We start from the raw sequence: 26,976 nt of genomic DNA, 5'->3' as shown, positions 1-26,976 counted from the left end.
CCAAACAGGTCATGTCACTTTTTCCTTATATTTATGAGCAAGAAATTAATCTGGAAAAGATGACTGTTTTGATCAGCTTATCATTGCGTGATGGCCAGCCTATCTTATGAAGAGGGTTTTTGGAATCGATTATAAAGTCCACCCAGCTTTCTTTAAAGGGTAGATTACCTTTAAACCACTGCTTTTATCAGTTTTATTAATGAATGTAGAGGGAAATGGAAGATCTTAAGATAGTCCCTGGGCATGTTAAACGGTCTGAATGACTGGGAGAAAAATCTGCAAATCAACCAGCATAGAAGAAAATTACAAAAGTAAATAGCCCCTTAAATGAGCTTTAGCCAGTAATCAGGAAGAATTTTTATAAACACTTTAAGAATATTAAATCCGAAGGGCACCTGGGTGTCTCTGTCGAGCCAGTTGAGCGTCTGACTCTTGGTTTGAGTTCAGGTCATGATCTCCCAGTTCCTGGGATTGAGCCCCACGTCGGGCTCTGTGCTGACAACGCAGAGCCTGCTTGTGATGCTCTCCCTCTTTCTGCCCCTGCCCTGCTTGTGCTGTCTCTCAAAATAAACATTTAAAAAATATGTTAAATCTGAGACCTAAATCTTGATAGAGCTAATATAAAATACATTTTATCTCCATTACATGTAATGCTGGAGCAGTTTCTTTGGTGTGAACAAGTCCGATGATATGGTGTAACCTAGGGGGTGTCATTGGTTTTGTGGCATATTAACAACAGGATTTTCCTGTTGGCCTCCTGTTCAGAACTGGACTTATCAAAAACTCCTATGAGATACATATTTTAACATTTGCTGAGAAGTCTGTTGATCTGCCACCTGCAAGCTGAAGACCCAGGAGAGGCGGTGGTATGGGGCCCTGCCTCCAAGGACCGGGAAGACGGCTGTTCCAGCTCAGCGTTTGGGCAGAGAGCAGATTCTTGTACCTTTTCTGTTCATGGCTTCAGCAGATTGGATCACGTCCATGCTGGGAAGGGCAGCCGGCTGTACTCAGTGTACCAGTGTAAATGCTAATCTCACCCAAAAGTCCCCACAGACACCCCAAAATACTTAGCAGAATATCTGGCACCCTGTGATCTAGCCAAGTTAATACAACATTAATCATTACAATTATATAAACTAGTTGTATTTTATTTTTTGTTTCAAAGGATGTCCCATTGATACTGGGATTCAACTTTCCACTATTTAAAATTATATAGATTTGTGTGCCTGGAACTTTGTATAAGATCCTCACCTCCAAAGTTTTCTGGGGAAGTTTTCCAAATTCATGATGTCTTTTTCTGACCTTCCGGTATGAATTATTTTAACCTAGTAATTCTCTACACCTTGAATGTGGTCTCCTTTGAAGGCCTGTGTTTGAAAGAGGCTGCAGTTAATACTACCTTGTCCAGAATATGCTGGCACGTGGGTCCTTCCAGAGCTAACTCTAGTTGTTTGGGTGGCTTTTATAGATCATTTAACCACAATACGTCGCCTGAAAAAGGCAGCCTTTTAGCACTTTGGTAGATTAGAGTTTAATTTATAGTTAGCCAGGCTTTAAGTTTCTGGTTAAAAAGCTGCCATTACGTCAAGACTTCCCTTCATACGTCAGATTCACATTTCTGCCTGCTGCACAGAATGAAAGGGGGTTGAGAATCAGAAAATGTTAGGAATTGTGGGAAAACAGTGCTTATTACTCTTTGTATGTGTTAACTGTGACTTGATTCACACACACTGAATTGGAATGTTGTATATATGTTTTTTGTTTAATGATGAGAAAGGGCAGAAATATTTTTCCAAAGTCTGCTCAACGGAACTGCCCAGTGGGGTTGTCCTGGCTCAGAGCTAAGCCTGTGACCAGCAGGTGCCACTCATGCCTTCATGTGTCATACACAAGCATGTTTTCTCGAATTGCAGAAATTAAAAACAGGCTATGAGGCCGACTGCAAGCCTACTTGAAAGGAATATGGACCGATTAGTGGAAAGTGTCCTTATTACCAAAATGGCTCAACTATTACCCTGATGGGTTTTTTTGTTTTTTTTTTGTTTTGTTTTTTTCCCTTGCCTTTCTGTACCTAATACCTAGAAGAGCCTTTCATGGCCAAGAGCATTCATTAACTTGCTTTCTGACTCTAGAGCTCCTTTCCCTCTACTTGTACCTTTCAGAGGGTGGGATCTCCTATATCAGAATTATGTAGAACACTGGGTAAAAACTAATTCCTGGGTGCACCCGAGACATATTTTCTTAAAAAAAAATTTTTTTTAATGTTTATTTTTGAGAGACAGAGCATGAGCAGGGGGAGGGGCAGAGGGAGAGGGAGACACAATCCAAAGCAGGCTCCAGGCTCTGAGCTGTCAGCACAGAGCCCGATGTGGGGCTCGAACTCACGAACTGTGAGAACATGACCTGAGTTGAAGTCAGACGCTCCGCTGGCTAAGCCACCCAGGCACCCCATAAGACATTCTCCTAGTCTCAGAGCTGGACCTGTATTTTTAAATACCCGCAATTTTAAAAAACTCCCTTAACTCCTCTTCAGACACTTTCAATCAGAAACAATCATAGGAGACATAGTAAAGGATTTATTATAGTACTTGACCTGTAAGTGCAATTAAGAGGAGGTAGATCTGGGCTGTGTGAGGTGCTGGAGCCTAAAATCCACGGTGCGGGCTGTTGGGGAGGGACAATGGGTGTGAAGTGGGGGACACAGGAACAGACTGGAACCTGCAAAATGGGGCCATGAGGACGCTTGTGTCGGTCTCACTACCTTCAGATGTCCAACTTCAGTGATGGGGACAAGGGACTGGGCTAAACGCTCACCTGGCCCAGCAGCTGGGGAAAGCTAGAATGAGTCAGACAAGAGCTGATGGTGCTGAGACCAGGTGCTGCCCAGGCCCCCGGAGGTGGACACAAAGCAGGATGGCCATTGCCTTACATCTCTCACCTGCCAGCCCTCCAGAGTTCCCAGCAGCAGGCTGCACCTAAACTGGGAAGGAGCTTCAGGTTCCTTTCCAAGTTGTTGCTTCTACGGAGGAGGTGGCAGCTGTGTCCATGGACAATCTGGACTGTTGGGGGAGGCTGAAGGCAAGGTGAGCTGGAGGTACAGAACCTCCTCACAGCCTTGTGTTCTGCTCATTAGCTTGATTTCCACCAGAACAGAGGTTATGAAAATGGTTTGAAGGGAGTTTCACCCACAGGATCACTGGGGTTTGTCTGTTAACATCCTGGGGCTTATTTTCTCTCTTAGATGGGGAAGGGCTCACAGTGTGTACAGCTGGGAGGTGGTGAGTCTGAGATGTCCAAAGAAGGGAGAGGCCCTGACTGTGCAGGCCATGATCCCCCTCTGAATGGGTGCCTAGTGTCTTTGTCCTGAAGATGCTTCACAGACATGTGCTTTCTTCTACCCTCCAGGAGGAGATCAGCTGTCCGTGTGGCTCTCCCTGGTCTGAGTGGCTCCTTGGAGTATGTAATCAACTTTGAAAAGTATTTTTCTGTAATGGGAAAACCTCCATTCAAAGCACAACATGGGGTGTGGATTGATATCCATGGGCTGATTTAGGAAGTATAGGTGATCTAGAGTGTGATCTCCTACCACTTTGTCCTCAAGCAGACCCACAACCTGTGCCTTTTCTGCAGTAAAGTTGGCTGTTGCCTTTTCTGCAGGGAGTTGGCTGTGGTCCAGGGAAGAGGTCGGACCCAGGTTCTTCAACGGAGGTCCGATCTGCATCAGTCACTCTCTCAGGGGCCGCCAGATGGCAGTGTTGGCTTGCCCAGTCTAAGCCACCCTGCCATAGAAGATCTGATCTGCAAAGAAGCAGGTTGCTGGCCCATGCTCTGCCAGTGCACAGACTTTGCTGAGTCTGTGGGATGAACCCAGCAAAATTGGTACGAGTCTACTAAAAGGGATAAACCAAGAGGTTGGTAAGTAGTAAATTCTCTGGAGGTCTTGTGTGTGTATGGGATGGGGAGGAATGTTTCAGGGAGAGAGAAGGGGGGAGAAGGGTTGTGGTTTGGAGAGACAAAAATCAAAACACAGAATTCCTCTGGAAACAGATTTATGGGGTGACTGGTGAAATTTATTATGGTGACCAGGTGACTGGCTGCAGAAATGAGATTAAGACTCAGTATTCATTTCATTCTACTGATTTCTCACTCTCTGGGTTTTCTTTGTTTTCTGCCACCAGCAAGTCCTCTTGTGTCTTGTACTTCAGCAAATTCCTTTCAAATGAACATTGACGTTATGATGATCTAAGGACTCAAGTCTATAAATGCCATTGAAATTCTTGGTTGAGGATTTTGTAAGGATGCTGATAATAGAATTTTTCTACAAATTTTTCCACTTTGTCCTCAAGCAGACTTACAAGCTTGAGGAAGCTTGATCTTTGATTAGCAAAGTTCTAAGTTCAAAGTTCTAAGTTGCTTGCTTTGAGTAGTGTTCAACTACATCCCAAGAAAATGCAAGAGAAGACTTGCTTTTCTCACATTTAACTTAACGCCTTTGACTTAAAAGGAGTTGGTCTGTACTGCTTTCATTTAGGAGTAAATGTATTTTTCTTGTGTCTCACAGGTAATCCTGCCTTTTTTCTCTTTTGTTCAGAATAGAAATCATGTAAGTCCAAGAGAGACCTGCCCTAGTTAGAGATAAAAGGAAAGTCTGTAATTATTTTATTTTTTAAAAAATTTTTAATGTTTATTTATTTTTGAGAGAGAGAGAGAGAGAGTGAGCAGGGGTGGGGGAGGGATAGAAAGAGAGGGAGACACAACTCAAAGCAGGCTCCAGGCTCCACACTCTGCACCGTGCCCAACATGGGGCTTGAACTCATGAGCTATGGGATCATGACCTGAGCCGAAGGCAGACGCTTAACTAACTGAGCTGCCCAGGTGTCCCAGAAAGTCTGTAATTATAATGACTGTATTTCCTTAACCAAAGTTTGAATCATGCTATAATGTAGAATCTGACCAAAGATTTGAATTCAGGGCTGTCTTTGAAATATTAACAGTTGTAATAGACTTGTTAGGAGTCCCTATTTAATTTTGTTTTTCTTTCTAAATATTTCTTTTTAATTATTTATGTAAAAAAATTTTTAATGTTTATTCATTTTTGAGAGAGAGAGAGAGTGAGCATCAGCAGGGAAGGGGCAGAGAGAGAGGGAGACACAGATCTGAAGCAGGCTCCAGGCTCTGAGCTTGAACTCACGAACTACTAGATCATGACCTGAGCCAAAGTCGGATGCTTAACTGACTGAGCCACCCGGGCACCCCTATCTTTAATTATTTCAAAAACTAAAACTGGATTCTGATTTTGTTTATGTCCTTGACTCTCTCATATTGGCAGTTTTCATTTACTATTACAGTTGGTGGTTGAGACCCACAGGAGTAGCCTAGGGGTGAGGACACTGCTGACCATCTGTGTAGTGCTGCTGCTTTCCCTGTCATTTGCAATGTTAAGAAAAGTCATCTACAAACACGAAGATGTTGGTTAGCTTCTCAGGAAGCCATCCTGTTGGGCCATACCAGCTCTGTTCTTACTGCTTCCTGAGAGCATTGCTATTTATGAATTCTCTAGAACCTTGTCAGGCATGGGGAGGACCTCCAGAAGACCTGCCAGCCATCTTGCTCCTGGACTCAGAGGCTCTGAAACCCGTACATGTCATAAAGTATCCCCATTTGGGGTTTCCCTGTGAAGCTCCTCAGAACTTTTCCTGAAAGTTCATTACAGTGACTCTAGTGAGGCCAGCATTTCCGAGGGGAAGATGTGGGCCTAGAGAAAGGCACAGAGGACAAGAACAGAGCCAGGGACACCCTGGGTAGTGTTGAGGAGCCCATGTGATTTGCAGCAATCCTTTCTGTAGGCTCTCAAAAGAATATAAATCAGCACGGGGCCAGTACTGATAGATTATGAGAGCACAGACACCAAAATAGGATTTTTCTAAGAAATCAGAATTGGCTTATTTGTGTTGTTTATTTAGGGGTGGGGTTAGGATATTTGTTCAGACACTCACTGTGTTCAATTTACCCATTACTTCAGCAGTAGTTTTCAAGATCCTACCATGTCCCAGGCACTTTCTATGTCCCATGGGGACATAGCTGTGAATAGGGATATGAAGTCCCTGCTCTCTTAAGGTAGAGCTCTCTTAAGTGTCTATGAGGAGCACCAAAAGTGTGAGGTAACAGAGTAGGCAGGTGTCTACTTGAGAGGGTTGTGGAGAAGGTGACATGTGAGCTGAGACTTGATAACAAGAACAAGCCAGGGATTTGAGAGTCTTGGGATGAGCTTACAACACACATTTGTTTCCTGAACGCCAGCTGAGCACCATCTCTGTGCCAGGCCCTGGGGTCTAGCCCTGAACAGAATAGACTCCAATCTTCCTCTCAAGAAGCTTGTGTTTTAATGGGGAAAACGAGACAAAGACAACCAACACAATAGAAAGTGTATCATGCAGAGTTGTAGTGTGTTGCAGTTACAAGGTGATGAGTGCTGGGGAGAAAAACAAGACAGGCAAAGGTCTTACGGGGTCAGGGGGCAGTGCAGGTATCCGGGAAGGAGCTTCCTCCAGCTAAACAGAAAGAACACTCTACTTCTGATTCTTTCTGAGAAAGAAGCCATAGCTTGGTGATTCTTGTGTTGTGCCTCAGAAGGAGACTGAAGCCTTGACACTGAAACCACTCCTTGGCACTGAAACCACGGCTTCTTACTGTGCCATGCTGATAGCTGTCTTTGAGGAAAGGGCTAGAAGACGGTCTGTGTGGGGGTCATCAATTAGCAGCTCTATTGCTGGTGGTGACATGTGGCACATCTGGGTAAATAAAAACCCGGTACAAGAGAGGGTGTTTTAGTTTCAAATTCCTTAAATAACCAACAGTTGGGAAATGGTTAGACAACTTATGAAATACTCATTACATGGGATATTATGCTGCCATTAAAAGTGGTACCTATGAAGTCCTTGTATGTAACATGGCAGAATATTAGGGCAGAACACTAACTGAAAATCAACAGAATACGACATTGTTTGTGTGCCACAATTATGACTATGTGGAAAAATGAAATCGTAATGCACTAGAGAAAGCACCCCGATTAATACAATGGGATAGCCCAATATGGGTGGGTATCTTTATAGACCTCTGTAATCGACTTTTATTATTTATTTTTAATTTTAGGACAAAGCTTTGTAATTTAGAATTCTAAATTTAACAACTCCTCTTCCCATTTTTTACAAGTAATTTCCACACCCGCCCAAGGGCTCAAACTCATGACCGAGACTAAGAGTTCCATGGTCCACCTACCGAGCCAGCCAAGCACCCCACTCCTCTTCCCTTTTTGCCAAACTTCTCAAAATATTTTATTTTAATCGTAGATGCAGTATAGTAATCAACTTAATAGGAAAAAAAAATCTAGGTGGTAGCTTGGTTTGAGCTGGTGAAAAATCGGGTTGTTTGACATAGTATCTCACTTTGAACCAGCCATAATGAAGTCGACAGATATACCTGATCATCTCCTAAGCAGTAAGAAATAAAGACTTGTTTTCATGAGCTGTGCCTCCATAAGCCACAAGTATTTTCAGGCAGTGTGTGGGGCAAGATTGGGAGGAGGGTTGCTCACTTGCTCTCTGCAAAGGGCTGGTGCTGCCTACTGCATGGGAAGACTGTTGGACAGCTAGATGGGGGCTTGGGCAGAAGAACAGTCTGATTTATCTGTTGGATTGTGGAACTGAAACCCCAGGCTTTTTAGATAGATGTGCACAAAGCCTCTGGGTTGTCTGGAGAAAACCACAGAAAATTCTGACTTTCCTTGAGTTTCATGAAGGTGAACGGAGTTTTAACCTTCACGCACATTACAAAATTCTAACAAGGCAAGTAATCTGAAGGGTGTAGAATTTCCCTCAGAAAAGACTGGTGTTAGGGAAAAATGACCAATGCCTTTCTTACTCCATTGGAAGCTTGGAATACTGTCGCATTCCTTCTTACAGTTTTCACGAGTTGGAGGGAAGCAATTACCAGGCAAAACTTATCAGGAAGTTTGGTGTAGGTTTGGAGGTATTTTTACTTTCATCCCTTTAATAAATTTACACTGTTCCATGTCCCTCGTAATTCTGTAAGAGACATAATTTTGGAATTTTGCAGTAGATAAAACCTAAGTGGCTGTTCAGTGGCTCAAAATGTACAGCCAGTTTGGAGCGAGGCCCTCCTGATACTTCAGCCCTCTTATTCTGACACTTCCCATTGCCGTGGGCATGGGTGCCGATGTGTTTGTCCTAAATTAAGTAATTTCCTAGAGGGCCAGATCTTATCTTTGTTTATCATCTGAAGTGACAGCATGCTTTGGTTTATTATGAAGTACAAGCTATTTTTTTCCTTGAATTCATCCTTTTTTCCATCCATTCATCCATGTATTTTATTATGGAACGTTTCAAATGGACACAAAAGAAGTTGAGAGACCAGTACAGTGAAACCCTATGTGCCCCTCACCCCCTTCAATAACTACTCATGGCCAGCCTTATTTCGTTCCCTCCCACCCCCTAGATTATTTCGAAGCAAATCCCAGAAATCCTGTAACTTCATCTGTAAATGTTTCAGCCCTCTAAAAGGTAATGACCATATATTAAAGTACAATCACAGTATCGCAATCATACCTTTGAAAATTAACTCTGATCCTTTAATCAAATATCCAGTCTATGTTCAAATTTCCTCGATTGTCTCACAAATTTCTATTTATAGTTCATTCAAGTCTGGAGCAAAATAAAACAATCTCTCTCTCTTTCCCTTGAAATTTCATTGTCAAAGAGTCCAGGTGGTTTGTCCTGCAGAGTTCCCTGCTTTCTGAATGTTACTGATTGCATTTCTGTAGTTTCTATAAATGTCTTTTCTTGTAAATTGGTGGATTTAGAGGCTTGATCAAATTCAGTTCAATTTTTCACTAACAGAGCACGAGATATTTATATGAGTCTTACTAATTTGCTTAGATGAGCAAATTAGACACGTTTCTGTTAGTTAAACAGCAGTGTACTGTGATAGGTACTTTTTGTGATATGATGTATATCTCACCGTATTAATGATTTTTCAGCTAGGCTTCAGTTTCTGAAGCCAAAAGCCTTCATTAGATCATAGGTTTCAGACTCAGATGGCCTCCCCCTCAGGCAGGAGGATGCCTCTTTCCACATGGGGGGTGGAGAGGGTCGCCTCTTGGCTTCTGCAAGAGCAGCTGGGGGGGGGGGGGAGGGAGGGATGGGGATCTCATCTGCCAGGCCACTCCCCTAGGCTACACGGTCTCAGCTTCTTCTTCAGAGCCGAGCCTTTCTGCCAAGGTTTTTGTGTTTTTGTTTTTAAATGTTTATTCATTTTTGAGAGAGAGCATGAGTGAGGATAGGGCAGAGAAAGAGGGGGGCAGAGGATCCGAAGTAGGCTCTTGCTGAAAACAGCAAGCCCCATGCGGGGCTGGAACTCAAGAACTGTGAGATCATGACCTGAGTCCATGTCAGATGCTCAATGGACTGAGCCACCCAGGCGCCCATTTTTTATTTTTTTTAATGTTTGTTCATTTTTCAATGACAGAGTGCAAGTGGGGGTGGGGCAGAGAGAGAGGGAGACACAGAATCCAAAGCAGGCTCCAGGGTCTGAGCTGTCAGCACAGAGCCCGACGCGGGGCTCGAACCCATGACTTACAAATCATGACCTGAGCCGACTGAGCCACCCAGGTGCCCCTGTTTTTGTTTTGAAAAGGCAGTCTACTCTATCTCATTTCCCTGCTCTGTGTTAGTAATATAAATGTCGCTTTCTTCCTCAAATAGCAAACATCCCAGCCTCTTTGATCCACTTGCCTGCTTTGTGAGCCCTCTTACAATTCAGCCCCTGCATTCAACACCTTTATTTACATGTTTTATTCATGGAGTAATAGTAAGAATGCACTCTTAGTCTCATCTCCTCTCTGCCATTATCTCGATTCTCTCTGTGTTGGGACTATTTTTGGGAGAGTGCCTCAGTGACAGCTGTGGGACACATTTAACCTGCCAGCTGAAATGTCTTACAAAATGCCCTTCGTGTTCCAGCTTATGTACATGGCTCGGCCCGGGCACAAATGGCACAGGGTAAGTGTGCCCGGTACCTCTTCTGGGAGGCTCAGGTGGTCCGGATTCCCTTTTAGAAACTTCAGAGTCAGGCTATTCGTAGTGATGACTCCTCATGCTCCAGCTGCCATGCCTGCTCCCTGCTGGCAGCGGGGACTCCGATCCCTGACTCCTTAAAAGGAAAGGTCTTGAGAAATGCTGCCCTGAGTCAGACTGTGGGCCGCACAGGCAGGAGCTTCTCTCTGAGAGTGGTGCCAGGGGAATGGCTCGTGGGGGCAAGAGGGTGTCCTCCAAGAGCATGGCCTCAAAATAGCCTGGCTGTCCTGAGCTTCCCCTGACAGCCTGCCGTGAATCAAATACCCACAATCTATGCAAAGCTGTTGGAAACCTATTTATATTTTATGTTTGTGCCACATGAAGAGCAGTTGGATTGAAACTATCTTCCCCGAGGTGTTTTGTTCCCCCTTGTTTCCCTAAAACTGAAGTTGTGTCACCTCTGTGACCAGGGATCACCTGCAACGTGACGAGTCACATCGATTTGTGAATGTGCCAGGGAAGGTGCGGCTGACATCGAGGGTGTTACGGACACCTTCCATCGGTGTATTGTAGGGACCACAAGTTGCCTATGAGACATCAATATGTGGGCCGAAACCAAACATCTTGCTTTTGGGAGTAGATTCCATCTCAAAGAATTGTCCAGAAAAGGAAAAGCTTGTTTATCCCAGTTTCCTTCATGACTACACTCCAAAGTCAGCTTCTATAAGGATGATATTCCATGCAAATGTGGCCGATGGCCTGGGCAAGGCTACAGCCACCCTCCCTTTCTCTACTGGGCTACAGCTGTGACAAATGCATGTGCCAGGAGGTCAAATTAGGGAGGACTTCAGGAAAAGTTCTAGGTTGGAAGCGAATTTCTATGGATTTCCATCCAGAAAGAGAGCTGGGCTAATTCAGCAGCCTGGCTGGGTCTGGCCCCCAAGAGGAACTCACAATGTCCATTGAGCCCCTGGGGGTTTACAAGCTATCAGGTTAGAGTGGGTGTCCAGGCAATATTTGGGAAAATCTAACAGAAATTGGGCATTTACATGAAACAGGGCCCAAGGATTAAGGAGACTTGTATGTTCACAGGACAGTAGTGGGGTCAGTCCTGGAGCTCCTCTCAGGTTTGTACCTGCACCGGCCCCTCACGTGCTTGCCAGAGCAAGCCCTTGGAATTGTGGTCCAGCCACACGCACATTGTGGTGCCCTCTCCCACACTCATTTTTCTGGCAACACATGCTGCTTATTGTTGCCCAAAGACACCTGCAGGTTGCTGGATATAGGCTCTGGGGTCCAATCCCATTACTTCCAAGCCGTGTGTGTCCTCTGGAGAAGTATTCGACAAGGGGAAGCTGTGGTTTCCTCACCCGTGAAGGAGAGTACTATCAGTACTTCCTCCCAGTGCAGAGTAAGTGTGTGTGAGTGCACAGCCCAGAGCCTGACACATAGTACATCCTCAGGAAATTGGCCCTGATGGTAGTCCCGCTCTTCAGAGGGGACTACCACGCACTCTGCTCCCACCTGCCTGGAAACTTTTAATTACCCTTCAGAGCCTTTGATTTTTGGCTCAAGAGTACCTCAGGGAAGCCATCTCTGACTCCCACCTGCCCTCCACCCCCACCTCCTAATTCACTGTCCTCTCTCCTCTTGTGCAGATTCTCTGCCCAGGGTAACTCCTCACTTGCTGTCCACCATCATCCCAGAAGGCAGAGACCTCACCTGCTTTGCACTCCTGGCTCCAGACCCATGTCCACCATTATTGCTTAATAAATATTGTTAAACTAGTTAATCATGTCAGTTGAGTAGTTTTTTTTTTTTTTTCTTGATGTTTATTTATTTTTGAAAGACAGAGTGTGAGCAGGGGAAGGGAGGAGAGAGAGGAAGACACAGAATCTGAAGCAGGCTCCAGACTCAGAGCCTGATGCCGGGCTTGAACTCACAAACGGCAAGATCATGACCTGAGCTGAATTGGGACGCTTCACCGACTGAGCCAGCCAAGTGCCCCTAGTGGTTTCTTGATAAAACTCTGGTTGGCAACTATAAATGTCTTTGATTCTTGAAAAATGTATTGTAACTAAATCTAGTTTTGTAGGAAAACCCTACCCAACACAGGGTGGATCAGTGGGGGTGGAGTGGAAAAGATGAAAAGAATTCTTGGTGGTAGAAAGTTTGAGGAACCACTGAGCTAGCATCTCCTCCCATCCCAGCGGGAGCTTGATCTCCAAATTAAGCATTTGTTTCTGAGCTTAGGAGGCAGCAGCTGCCACAGAAGGTTAGGATACAATGCTTTGCAGCTGACCAGTACCCTTCCTGAATTGGCTTCTCCCTCCACTAGGCCAGGCGTGCACCCCTGTTGGCTTTCTCTGGGCTGGCTTCCAGCCCCTGGCCACTCCCTAAGGTCCCTTGGGGTCACTTCGCTACCTACAGCCCTGCAATTTGGGACCAGCTCCTGTCACCTTCTGTTTAGCAGTTAAAATTCCATACGTGCAAAATTGAGGAAATGACCCAGTATGAAATGTTGGCTGTTTTCAGACCCCAAAACTTTCTTTTCAGTTAGTTGGTGTTTAATAACCTTGTATTTGAACTAAAATTATAAAATCCTAGTCCTGGATCCCTATCTTTCAGCATCTCATAAAATCAGTTTTCCCAAGCACATGGCTTTTAAAGTTTTATCTACTACGTGTAAATGACCATTTTGCGTACTAGTTCACTGGATGAGAAGATTCACACACACACTTCTATGAAAAAAATCCACTTGCTTGGAATCCATCTTTCTATTTCCAGTCCTAAAAGAGTCCAAGGAGTTATTGAAACCATTTTCTCTTCCCTGTCTCCATCGCTACTTAGTTCCTAGTGCAGGCTCTGCTTGTATTGAACCTGGATCACTCCAGTAATCTCACCAATTTCCTGGCCTTCACGTCTTTGCCTCACCCCTCTGTGCCCTACAGGGCAACAGGTATGATCTTCCTAAAATGCAAATCTGACCATGCCACTTTCCTCCTTGAAATTCTTCATGGCTTTTGTTTTTACTCACTTAAAAACATTTACATACAATAAAATTAACTCTTTTTAGGTGCATTTGTATGTGTTTTGACAAATGCATACCGTTAGTAACCAGTACTACAACCAAGATCGACAAGAGTTGCTTCTCACAAAAATCAACCCCCAGCCCTTGGCAACCACAGATCTATTTTCTGTTCTTTTAATTTCTCCCTTTCCAGCATATCTCTTAAACAGAATCATACAGTATGTAGCCTTTTAAAAAATACCTTTTTATTTTGAGGTACTTGTAGATTGATAGGTAGTTGAAAGAAACAGCGCAGAGAGATGCTTCACCCTATTTCCTTCAATGATGACAATTTGCAACCAGGATGTGCACTGATGCAGTCAAGAAACAGAAATTTCCATCACTACAAGGATCTCTCCTTTTGCCCTTTTATACCCTCCCCCTCCCCCTTTCCTTAAACCCCTGGAAACTGCTATTCTGTCCTTTATTTCTCTAATGTTGTAATTTCAAGAATGTTATATAGATGGAATCATACAGGATGTAAACTTTTGGAATTGACTTTTAAAAAAAATTATTTTATTTTTGAGAGAGAGTATGCACGTGAGTAGGGGACAGGGAGGGGCAGAGAGAGAGGGACAGAGGATTGGAGAGAGAGGGGAACAGAGGATCGGAAGCAGGCTCTGTGCTGATAGCAGACAGCCCGAAGTGGGGCTTGAACTCATGGACCATGAGATCATGACCTGAGCCAAAGCTGGACACTTCACCAACGGAGCCACGCAGGTGCCCCATCGGATTGACTTTTTTTACTCAGTCTAATTCTCTGGAGATTCATCCAAGTTATTGCATGTATCTATAGTTTGTTTCTTATCGCTGAATAGGATTCCATGTTGTAGATGTTCACAGATGTGTCTGTCCCTCTGCCAACCCCACACAGTCTTGATTATTGTAGCATCTAATAAGTCTGAAATTGAGGAGGCTGATTTCACCTACCTTATTCCTCTTTTTCTGAGTTGTTTCAGTTATTTTAATTATTTTAGTTCCTCTGTCTTTCCATATAAAGTTTGGAATTTTCTCGTCTATCTTCATTAGAAAATCTTGTTGGGATTTTGGTAGGAATTGTGTTAAAGCTGTATATCAATTTGGGGAGTATTGACATCCTTACTATGTTGAATAGTAATCCAATCCGTGAACACATATGTCTCTACTTAGACCATATTTGATTTCTTTCATCAGTGTGGTGTAGTTTTCAGCATACAAGCTCTGTACATGTTTTGTTAGATTTACACCTAAGTATATAATTTTTTAAAAGTGATTGTAAATGGTACCATATTTTTACTTTTGGTGTCCATGAATTCATAGCTAATGTATAGAACCATAATTGGTTTCTTTATATTTGTCTTGTATCTGGCAACCTTACTGAATTCCAAGATTAGTTTTAGGTGTTTCTTTTTGTAGGTTCCTTCGGACTTTCTGTGTCTGTAAGTACAGACAGTTTCATTTCTACCTTTTCAACCTGTATTCAGTTCATTTCTTTTTCTGGCTTTACTGCACTGGCTAGAACTACCAGCACTATGTTGAGTAAGAGTAGTGAAAACAAATATTCTTGCCTTATTCCTAATCTTAGGGGGAAAGCATTTAGTCTTTCATCATGAAGTATAATGTTAACTGTAGGTTTTTTGTAGATGTTCTCTATAAAGTGGAGGAAGACTCCCTCTATTTTTATTTTTCTGAGACTTTTTAATCATGAATGGATACTGGATGTTGTCAAATCTTTTTTCACATCAATTGATATGACCATATGACTTTTCTTCTTAACCTTTTAATTTTGTGAATTATTTCAAAATAAAATTAATATTGGGGTGCCTGGGTGGCTCGGTTGGTTAAGCGTCTGACTTTGGTCCAGGTCATGATCTCATGGTTTGTGAGTTCGAGCCCCGCGTCAGGCTCTGTGCTGACAGCTTGGAGCCTGGAGCCTGCTTCAGATTCTGTGTCTCTCTCTCTCTGCTCCTCCCCAGCTTGCACGCACACGCTCTCTCTCTCTTTGTCAAAAATAAATAAAAAACTTAAAAAAAACAAATTAAAATTAATACAATTTCATATAATTGATATAATTTATACTTAGAAATTATTTTTTAAATTATTGCTGAGTAGGATTCCATGTTGTAGATGTTAACAGTTTGTGTCTATCCCTCTGCCAACCCCACAAAGTCTCTATTATTGTAGTATCTAATAAGTCTAAAAATGAGTATATTTAAAAATTATTTATTTTTGAATATTGAACAGCTTTACATTTCTGGAATAACCCTCATGTGGTCATGGTGTATAATTCGTTTTTTTGTATTGTGGAATTCTATTTGGTAATATTTTGTTAAGGATTTTTGCACCTATATTCATGAGGGATATTTGTCGACAAATTTCTTTCTTTCTTTCTTTCTTTCTTTCTTTCTTTCTTTCTTTCTTTCTTCCTTTCTTTCTTTCTTTCTTTCTTTCTTTCTTTCTTTCTTTCTACTGTCTTTGTTTTTGAATAAGGGAAATACTAGATTCATAAAATTAATTGGGAAGTATTCCACCTCTCCTATTTTCTGGAAGAAATTTTATAGAATTTGTGTTAATTCTTCTTTAAACATTTGGTAGAATTATCCAATAAAACCATCCGAGCCTGGAGATTTCTTTGGGGAGTTTTAAAATTACAAATTCAATATTAAGAGTTATAAGACTGTTCAAATGATCTATTTCATATTGAATGAGTTGTGGGAGACTGGATTTTTTAAGAATTAGTCTATTTCATCTGAATTGTCATATTTATGTGTGCAGAGTTGTCCACAGTGTTCCCCTATGTTCCGTTTGATGTCTGATGTCTTTAGTGATATTTCCTGTTTCATTCTTGATATTGGTAATTTGTGTCTTCTCTCTCTTTGTCTCTCTGTCTCTCTCCCCCCCTCTCTATTTTGCTAGAGGTTTGGCAATTTTATTGATCTTTTCAAAGGAGTTTCTGTTTTTTTCCCAATGTTTTTTTATTTTTAAGAGACAGAGAGAGACAGAGCTTGAGTAGGGAGAGGCAGAGAGAGGGGGAGACACAGAATCCAAAGCAGGTTCCAGGCTCTGAGCTGTCAGCACAGAGCCCGCCGCGGTGCTTGAACCCACAAACCATGAGATCATGACCTGAGCTGAAGTTGGAAGCTTAACCAACTGTGCCACCCATGTACCCCAAAGTAGTTTCTGTTTTAATTTTTTTCTAGTATTTTAAATTACATTGATTTCTGCTCTTTATTATTATCTTCTTTCTGCTTTTCTTGCTTTGTGTTTCTTTTGCTCTTTTCTAGGTTCTTGGAGTGGAAGCTTAGGTTATTGATTTGAGACATACAGAATGTGTTCTCCAACCACAGTAGACTCAAACTAGAAGTCAAAGACAGAAAACATAAAAATAATAGGAAAATCTCATCTATGAAGCCTCAAGGAAAATAAAACAAATACACTGAACTAAAGAAAAATGCTGTATAGCATATCATATATTTGTGTATGTTTCTAATTCTTTTAAATTTATTGAGGTCTTTTCTTTTCTTTCTTTCCTTTTTCCTCCAAGATATCTTGGTATATCTTTTGCGGGCACCTGAAAACATGTATTCTGTTGTTGTTGTTGTTAGGACTGCCATATAAATACTGATTAAAACTTATTGGTTGGTTTATCAGTTGCTGAGAGAGGGATGTTCTCATCTCCAACTATAATTGTGGATTTGCCTATTTCTTTTTCAGTTCTAAAAGTTTTTGAATCACATATTTTGAAGCTGTGTTGTTTGGTGTGTGCAAATTTAGGATTGTTGTGTCTTCTTGGTGGACTTGTCCTGTTATCATTACATAATGACTTATTTGGGCTCTTGTAATTTTCTTTGCTCTAAAGTTTACTTTATTTGATAGTAATATAACCACTTCTGCTTTCCTTTGATTAATATTTGCACAATATCTATTTTTCCACCCTTTTACTTTCTGCCTATTTCATTATATTTGAAGTGGGTTTCTTCTAAAGAGCACAATGTTGGGTCACTGCTTTTTAATCCTCTTTACCAATCTTTCTTTTAATTGGAATGTTTAGACAATTTACAAGTAAATAAATTGTTGATGTTAGGGCATAAGTTGACATTTTATTTTTTATCTTCTGTTTGTTCTCTCTGTGTTTTGTCTCTGTTTTATTTTTCTTACTTTTTTGTAGATTACCTTTTTTTTTTTACAATTCGATTTTAATTACTCTATATTGTTTTAAATTAAGAGTGTCTCTTTGTATACTCTTTCTATATAATATATATATATATATATATATATATATATATATATATATAGTGACCCAAGATTCCTTCTTTTCTTAGTTCCTACCTGTTTAGAGAACTTTCCTTAGCCTTTATTTTAGGGTAGGTCAAGCTGGCAATGAGTTCTCTTACTGGTCCTTCATCTGAGCATGTCTTTATTTCTCCTTCATATTATCTCTGGATATGTGATTCTTAACTGACAGTTCTTTTCTTTCAGAAATTGAAAAATGTTGTGTCACTTCCTTGATGAGAGATGAGAAATCTACTGTCATTTGAACTGTTTTCCCCGATAGGTAAAGTCTCATTTCTCTTGCTGCTTTCTACATTTTTTCCTTGTTTTTAATTTTTAGAAGTTTAGCTATGATGTGTCTTGGCATGGATTTCTTTGGGTTTATCCTGTTTGGGGTTCACTTAACTTTTTGAATGTATAGATTTATATCTCTTGCTAAATTTGGGAAATAGTCATCATCCTCATCCTCATTCAATACTTTTATGTCCCACCCTCTTTCTTCTCCTTCTTTGAGACTCCAGTGACATGAATGTTAGATCTTTGGTTATGGTCCTGTAGGTCCCTAAGGCTCTGTTCCTTTTTTCTTTCTTTTTTCCTTATTTTCTGTCTGTTGTTCAGATTGGATAATTTCTATTTTTCTATCTTCTTATTCTTATTCTTTCCTCTCTCCCCTCCTTTCTACTCTTGGGTCCATTCATTGAATTTTTTATTCCTTTAATGTATTTTTTCAGTTCTAAGATTTCCTTTTGATTCTTCTTATATATTCTTTTTTTGGCTGATATTTTGTATTTTTTCCATTTATTTTCAGTGTGTTTATATTTCTTGTTGCAGCATTTTTAAAAAATGTTCATTTATTTATTGGAGGGGGGGTGCAGAGAGAGAGAGAGAGAGAGCGAGAGAATCCCAAGCATGCTCCACACTGTCAGTGCAAAGCCCAGTGTGGGGCTTGATCTCACAAACTGTGAGCTCATGACCTGAGCCAAAATCAAGAGTTGGATTCTTAAGCCACCCAGATGCGCCTGCTGAAGGATTTTTATGATTTAAAATTGTTGCCAGATGATTCTAACATCTCTGTCAGTGTTAGAAACAAATCCTTGTCGTTTCACTATCTCACCAACATGTGATATTGTCACACTTTTTTTTTAAAGCCATTCTGCTAAGTGTGTAGTGGTATCACATTGTGGTTTTAATCGCATTTTACTGATGAGTAATAATGTTGGAAATCTTTTGCTCATTTTTTATAATGAGTAGATTATTTTCTTATCACTGCATCTTCATTAGTTTTTAAAAAGCTCCCTAGCATTTAGAACAATACTTGGCATGGCATACGGGGTCCTATTTAATATGACCCTGTTTGTATTTCCAACTTCATCTTCCAATTTAGTATTGCTCTGATGGCCTCACTCATGATTGAAAAAAGTATACTATCACAGTAGACCTCCTTGTTATTCCCACTCCCAAATCTATAACCCTATCTACACCTGTCCTTCTTTATTCCATCCTAATGTAATTCATGAAGTGTCTGTCCTCCTAACAAAGATCAATTCTTTTACAAGAGTGTTTGATCCCATCCCCTCTCACATTGTTTAGGACTTTCCTTCCATTATTCCCTTTTCTCTCATGTACTATTGATCTTTCATCCGCACCTAACTGATCATTCCTACCAGTAAACCAATGTGCTCTTGTATCCTCCATCATAAAGAAACAAGAGAACCTCTCTCGTCCCCTAATTCCCTTCCAGCTACTATTTCTTTACTCTGATCCTCTTTATACTCAAATCTCTCAAAAACATTTTCTATAAATGCTGGTCCCACTTCTTCCCTTCCTGTTCCCTCTCTCCTGCCCTCTGATCCACTGAAGTGCTCTTGTCAAGGCACCACTGATCTACTTGGGCAAAATCTAGTGAAGAATTCTCCTACTTGACCACTGCCTTCTGTTTTGAAGCAGCCTCTTCTCTTAGCTTTGGTGATGCCGTATTCCCTAGTGTTTTCTCTTATTTCACTAGCTGCTCCTTGGATTCCTGTGTACTTTCTCCTTTTCTCTCTGTCTTCTGGTTACGGATGTGTCTCAGAGCTCATAAGGCCACTCTTGAAGAAACTTGAAAACACTTGGCTTTTGTGATATAATTTTAAAAGTGATATTACACTACATGATGTCTTTTCATTGAAAAGAAGTCCACATTTATATGATGAGTTAAAATTCTACTAACCACCTGCATACAGCCCTATTCCCCCAGGACCTACTGTATCCCAGTATCTGCGGCCTCTCCAGTCATTCTGTGTCCCCAGGGCCCCTGGCTGCCCAGACTCCTCTCCCTTCCCAGATGAGACATTTCCATGCTGATAGAAAATCTCTCAGCTCTGCAGGTATCAGCTTTTACCTCTCTCAGCTACTTTGGGTGAATGTTCTTTTTCACAGCAAACAGATTATGTTGTTCCTAGTAATTAGCACCATCTGCAATCATTTGTTCACTCCACTTGAAGATAACCAGTCTCTGCCATTAGAGCAAACCCCTTGGAGGCAGCACCTCTGTCCCAGTGCTTGGAACAAACAGTGCACATGAGAGCAATGCAGTAACAACTCCCATGAAGCCAGGAGTTGTGTGTATGCAAATTCAGATTTACATACACAGAGGCTACATGTATACATACTCACGAATACAGGCAACCCTCAGTACTCATCGATGCTGTGTTTGTGTGTTTGCCTACTTGCTAAGCTTTATTTGTAGCCCCATAACCAACACTTGCATGTTTTCGTGGCTGCAAGTGGATGTGAACAGAACTGGTGAGAGTGAGTCACCTGCACACACTCCCAGCTGGGAAGGAACCGGGCGATACTCTTCAACTCTCGCTGGAAAGACGCATCCTTTTGCCACCTAGTTAGTCGCATGTTTTCATATTTTTGTGCTTTTTGTTGGCGATTTTGCCATTTAAAGTGGCCCCCAAGCCTAGTGCTGAAGTGCTGTCTACGGTTCCTAAGTACAAAAAGGCTGTGATGTGCCTCATGGAAAAAATACACTTGCTAGATGGTTTATCCAGGCCTGAGTTCGAGGTCTACTGATTGTGAGCTCAACATTCACGAGTCAACAATAAATATTAAATAAGGTTTCTTGAGCAGAAATGCACCTAAAACAGGGTTATGTATTGATTAGTTGTTGACAATGTGACCAGAGGCTCCCAGGAACCTAACCATGTATTTCCTCCAGGGACAATGACTTAGTCTTCAGTAACTCAGGGTTTGTGTTGACTTTATAGAACATAATTACTGCAAATAACAAGACTTGATGGGAAATATCTATCTATCTATCTCCAGTTTGCTTCCCTCAATTATCAGTTGAGGGGGATGTTGGAAAAAATGTATGTACTTGTGTATGTTTGTATTTTGTCTGTTTCTTATGAATTGACTGCTTATTTTCTTTGTTCATTTTTCTTTTGTCTTCTTCCTATCAATATAAATAATTTATATGTCATGCATATTAATTCTTTAAAAAAACTTTTTTTTTAAACATTTATTTATTTTTGAGACAGAGAGAGAGCATGAATGGGGGAGGGTCAGCGAGAGAGGGAGACACAGAATCTGAAACAGACTCCAGGCTCTGAGCTGTCAGCACAGAGCCCGATGTGGGGCTCGAACTCACGGACCACGAGATCATGACCTGAGCTGAAGTCGGCCGCTTAACCGACTGAGCCACCCAGGTGCCCCTTAATTCTTTATCTCGTACAAGCTTTGCAAGTATTGCATTCCCGTTGCCATTCTTTAAACTTCACTTTCGTGGTCTTTTCACAGAGGGAAGTTTTAAATGTTTAGATGATCAAATCTGCCCGTCTTTTCCTTTGTAGCTTCTGGGTTTGTTTTTTCATAGAAAGGACTTCTTCAACCTATATTAATAAAATAGAATTCTCTATTTTCTATGTTTTTAAAGGAAGGGAGCCTTCTACTTTATCGGGGATATTTTCAGCATTTTAAGGTGGGAAGCTGCTGAATTAGCAGCTGCTCAGACTCTTTTCTTCCTTCTTTTCCTAGACTTATTCTCAGTTCATGCCTCATGACCAGAATTGATTGATCGCCTCCCAAGTGAAGAGCCTCTGCCTGCACGTCTTACTGCACCCACTTCCTCTCTCAGCACTGCTCCCCCAAATGCTGGTCTGTCTCTGGTAGGTTCTGGCTCTGCCCCTCCCCACCTCAGTGCTCTGTTTCTCTGTCTCTCAAAACAAATAAACTTTAAAAAGTTACATATAAGTACAGACTAAAGACCAAAGTACAGACTAAAGTTCTTTAAATAAGAACTTAATGGCCAAGCCTGACATGGGGCTTGAACTCAAACCATGAGATCATGACCTGAGCCCAAGTCAGATGCCCAATGAACTGAGCCACCTAGGTGCCCCTGGCCAAAGCCTTTTTAAAAACCTCTGAAGAGAATGGAAGAATGGACAGTCCTGACTTCACCAAGATGGGTGTCTGCTTCTTTTCTACAGCTCCTGCTGTCCTTGAACTCCCTCACTGGCTGTGTGACAGTTCCTCATGCAGACACCAGGCTGTAGCCAACTGAGCAGCGGGAGCTTGGAGCCTGGCCCTATATCTTCAGGCGTCTGATCATTTCACATAAGAGAGGCACCCTGCCAATGTCTGCCAGGCTGGACATGTATGGCAGGATCATCCACCAGAGTGAGACAGAGCCTTTTCTGCCCCTTCTGCTGGCCAAGGGGCCTTGAGGGTGAAACAGGTCTCCCCACATTTGTGCTGGACTGACCCGCTGCCCTTGGGCCTTTGTTGGGTAGGCAGTTAATGTGTACAGGCTATCTCCTGCTTCCAACCCCTCGGCATTTTTGTCCTCTATCCCAGCAAATCTGAGGGCGGGTAGAAAAGAACTTGCAAACTCTTAGAAGAGTCTTTGTTTCAAGGGAGGAGCAGCTTAGAGATGTACGGCCCTGCAAAAATGAAACCAAGTGAGCAAAACTCAACCCAAAAGTCATCAACATTCAAAATAATACCAGAGCATGATAGTCTTTTTTTCCAGATATTAGCTGTGCTCTATTTTCTGTGGTGAAGACCCCCAAATCTCTCTCCAGTGGAAGAAACCTTCATTTCTTTCAGCCTCAACAGACCCTATATCCAGAACTGTTTGCCGTTTTTCAGATTCTTTAAAAGACTTAATTTGTTTAAAGGGAAAAAGATTTTCCTAAAGAATCTGGCTACTAAGGACCTAATTCAGTGCCATGATTTTCTGGCAATCCAGATATTCACAGACATGGTCATGGCGATGATGAAGGCAAAGAAAGGGCTTAAAGGTAAGAGGAGAGAGATGCTTTCTCCCTCTCCTTCTGGGGATCTCTGAGCCCTCACCCCTCACCCCTCCAGTAGGCTGTGGGTTTGGTGCTGCAGCCTAGGTGGCTTCACCACCTGGATGCTTCTGGAAGCTGACACGTTCTCTTTCTGTGGTGTGTGGGTTAGCCAACTATTTCCAAATACAGGTGGCCCTTGAACCAAGTGGGGTTAGGGTAGACCGTGCCCTGTGTAATCAAATATCTGTGTATCACTTTTGATTTCCCAAAAACTTAACTACTTAGTAGCCTACTGTTGACTAGAAGACTTGCTGATAATATAAAGAGTCAATTAACACATATTTTATATGTCATATGTATTATACACTGTATTCTTACAATAAAGTAAGCTAGAGAAAGGAAGATCTTATTAAAATCATAGGGAAGAAAAAATACATTTATAGTACTGTGTTGTATTGATCAACAAAAATTCATGTATAAGGGACCTGTGCGTTTCAAACCCGTGTTGCTCAATGGTCAGCTGTATTCGGTTTTGTGTTGAGCCTTCTGTCTGGAGCCCTTGCTGGTCTCCCAGGCTGCTGTGCCTCATATTGGGAAGACCCACACGCTTCTCCTTTGCTGTTGTCCGTAGTGAGGGTTCTGAGAGCCTGGGCTGAAAAGGCAGTGTGGCTCCCTCTCACCTGGCAGAGAGCTGTGTCTAGGGCCATCCTGGGAAGCAAGGCCCACTGAGAGCAGGCTGGAAACTGGACATCCTCTCCCAGCAGGGACCCCATGGGCCTGTGGGACACTGTGCATGTGTAGCTTGCTTAGAAGACAGGGAAGGAGGGGCGTTGGCTTAGGTGTCCCAGGGACTCACTCCTCTATTAAGGTGCCACATTATGTGCTCCTCATTTCTTCTGGCCTCTGAAATACCATCTCCTCACTACCCTCATAGCTGGCTTGGTCAATACCTGGGCCATTATTCACATGTTTGTTGGTTATAATCTTGTCCCCTTACCAACTGTAACCAGGAGAGCAGGGCTTCATCTGTCTTGCTCGCTTATTGCCTGCCATTCAGGGTGTTTGGCAAATGCTTGTTGGTTTTTGAGTGGGTCCAGCTGCACCTGTTTGCACAGGGGATCATCTGTACTACACAGCCTGTGACATGGACAGACTGCCTCAGCTCCTTAGACAAGGTAGGTTTTGAGGAGACTTTGTGATTCCATGTCATGAACATGAAACCACACTGGGAGCTAGTAGACAGGAAATATAGTCACCTGGCTGTCAGTGAGCCTCTAGGTGGAGAGTTGTCTTTGTCCAGAAATGGATGGGCGGGATGCCCTAGTAGATGAACGCCATCAGAAGCTAGAGGAAAATTCCCGCTCCAGGAGTAGTCTTCAGACTCCCTCCCTTACCAGCACCTGTGATATGATGATTTATGAAAAATCACTCAGATGACCAAAATATATTTCTCAGACACATTTGGTCTTCATCCACAGTTCCTTCAGAGCCAAAAGGGTGACACGGGTGTCTTGTTACTAATGAAGGGGGCTTTTGGACCCCATCTCAGGGCAGGGGCTCATGGCCCCAATGTCTCCCTCAACTTCCAGGGAGGGGACAGGGGCTGGAGATTGGATCACCCAATGGCCAATGAGTTAGTCAATCATGACTACATAATGAATCCTCCATAAAAACCCAAAGGACTGGGTTCAGAGAGCTTCGGGTTGGTGAACATGTGGAGATGTGGCAAAAGTGGTGCCCTGCAGAGGGTGTGGAAGTTCCATGCCCCTTCCCTGTACTTTGTGCTATGCATCCCTTCATCTGGCTGTTGATTCTTATCCTTTATCACACCCTTATATAAACTGGTAAATGTAAGCATTTCTTTGAGTTCTAGGAGTTGCTCTAGCAAATTAAAAGAACCTAAGAAGGAGGTCCTGGGAATCTCTGATTTATAGCCATCTGGTCAAAAGCATAGGGAACGGCCTGGGCTTGTGATTGGCATCTGAGTTGGGGGTGGAAGACAGTTTTGTAGGACTGAACCCTAACCTGTGAGATCTGATGTTGTCTCTGGGTAGACAGTGTCAGAACTAGATTGAATTCTTAGACACTATGGTGGTGTCTGAGAATAGCTTGGTATTGTGTGTGGGGGGACCCCCTCCCCCTGGTTTGAATTGGGTCTGGAAACCCTAAAAGGGGTAGTGTCAGGGGAGTACCTAATCCCATCCCAGACAGCTCCCCCTCAGCGTGGAGCTTTGGTTCTGATTGGGAGGGATGTCTTCTGTGCACATTGGCTCCATAACAGTAACTGAGAGAGCAGTTAAGTCAGAAAACCAAACAGAATAGAGAAGATGGGTCCAGAAGAAATTCTAGACGGGTCTAGAAAGCCAGGGGGCTTTCTAGAGGACTGAGGGTCAGGGAAGGAGTCTTTGGGGTCATGTGGGGAAGGACCACCTTCCTGAGGGGTTGATGATCAGGCAGGATTTGGGGGAATGCCAGCAGGGGGGTCTTGGGTGAGCTGGGGTTCTCTCAGCTTCTTCACTGAACACCCTATCCCCATACTGCCAACACCCTGCCCCCACTTCTCCACGTCTGTCTCCTGTCAGCTCTCCCACAATGCCAAAGTGGCGGCCCAGCTCCACGGGAACTTCTCTCCAAGAAGCAGTGGTCTGACCCAGAGGGTGCCCTAACGCAGGGCTGCGGTTACTTTAAAAGCCTCTGAGCACCAAATAATACATGTAGATACTCTGCCTGCTCAGGAGGGTAGAGCTTAAAATACCCACTCCGAACATCCTGGCAGACAGCATCTCAGCCGGGAGAAGGCAGCAAAATCCCGTCACACGCCTGCCCCCGCAGCAGCACCAGGAGGTGCTCACACACCTGCTGAAGCCCACAGCATGTCTAGCCATGAGAAGATATCACGCAAGCCCAAATGGAGGGACTTTCGAGGGAAGACTGAGGAGCGGTCACAGGAGATGATGGGGACACTGGGCGCGTGCTGGGACAGGAGGGGTGTGAGCGGAAGAAGCGAATGATGTCTGGAGCTCAGGTAACGGCATTGAGCTAATGCCGAGTCTCAGTTTTGGGAAAAGCTCCAAGGTTATACAAGATTTTGACATCAGGGTAAGTTGGGTGAAGGGAATGTGGAAAGTCTCCGGAAATCTGAAATCATCCCAAAACAAAAAGTAAAAAAGAAAAAGCCTCTGCAGGTGTGTCCCATCCTTGGGATGTTCCCACCGCACCAGACCATGCAGTCTGGCTCTCTCCATCTCTGCCCGCTGCCTCCTACCCTGCCCTGCTCTCAGCTGCCTCTCCAGATTCCTACACAAGAGCTGTGAGCCCATGCCCTGGGCTTCCTTGTGTCCTGAGGGGCCTCAGACAAGGTGGGGAGCAGTATGCATGAACTTCCTCACAGAGGGGAAGTTGGGAATCTCAGCCCAGCTCAGCACCCAGGCCATCTAGCTACAGACAATCGGATCTCTGAAAACTTCCACCTAAAGTCCTATGCCTTCATCCGTCGGCCTCATCAGGAGATTGTCTGGGCCTGGGCTCTGACAATGGCTGCATTCCACTTGCAGCGGACGCATCAGGAGATGAAGCCCCGCCTCAGTCTAGGAGCAGATCCGAAAGAGTCCTGGGTTATGAGGGGAGGCAGGGGCAGCCTAGGGCTGCTCTCTTTGGGAGACTCTTCAAGAAGTGATCCTGGTTGGCCTCTCCCAGGTCTGCATCTGGGTATGATTAGCACTGTAGATCAGCAAAGAACAAACAGCTCCCAGGCCCCCCCCCCCCCCCCCCCCCCGCCAGGAGCCCTTCAGGGTAACAGTGGGCACAACAGAAGACAGGGACACTGAAGGAAGGCCAAGGGCCCGAAGACCTGGTCCTGTGCTAAACTCCGTAAACACACGCCATCTGTTTACTCCTGACAGCAGCCCTGCTTTGTCCTGCAGAGGAGGAACCTGCGACTCAGAGAGATTAGATTCTTTCCCGAAGTCACACCAGCTGAAAAGAGGAAGAGGTGGTGTCTGACTCCAAAGCCTAAAAGGCTACAGATCTTTTAGCTTCTTATAGTTTTTTGAAAACTGCACGTGGGACACAGTCAGATGTAGGGTGTGACTCCTGGTGCCATCTCGGGTAAGTCACTTAACCTACCTGCCTCAGTTTCCATATCTGTAAAATAATGGGGATAATGATAAGTGTTTCTCCTGTAGGGGTAAGTGAATTCATTAATATAAAAAGCTTAAAACTATACCTGACATGTATTAAGTGACCACTAGCATCAGCTACCATTGTTATATTTAAAGAGCTA

The 26,976-nt window shown here is 43.1% G+C and overlaps 1 long non-coding RNA gene across 1 annotated transcript; it reads left to right on the top strand.

Annotated features, from left to right (window-relative positions):
• The first annotated feature begins 3,081 nt into the window (after positions 1 to 3,081).
• LOC102972861 lies at positions 3,082 to 23,082 on the top strand. Its single transcript, XR_006217397.1, has 4 exons — positions 3,082 to 3,456; positions 3,658 to 3,915; positions 21,436 to 21,566; positions 21,888 to 23,082. It is a non-coding gene; the product is annotated as an uncharacterized LOC102972861 (long non-coding RNA).
• The last annotated feature ends 3,894 nt before the right edge of the window (positions 23,083 to 26,976 follow it).

The sequence above is a fragment of the Panthera tigris genome, chromosome B2, assembly GCF_018350195.1.
Source record: "Panthera tigris isolate Pti1 chromosome B2, P.tigris_Pti1_mat1.1, whole genome shotgun sequence".
In the NCBI taxonomy this organism is placed as follows: domain Eukaryota; kingdom Metazoa; phylum Chordata; class Mammalia; order Carnivora; family Felidae; genus Panthera; species Panthera tigris.
Note: the sequence above shows the minus strand (reverse complement) of the source record. Positions and strands in the feature narration are given on the sequence as shown.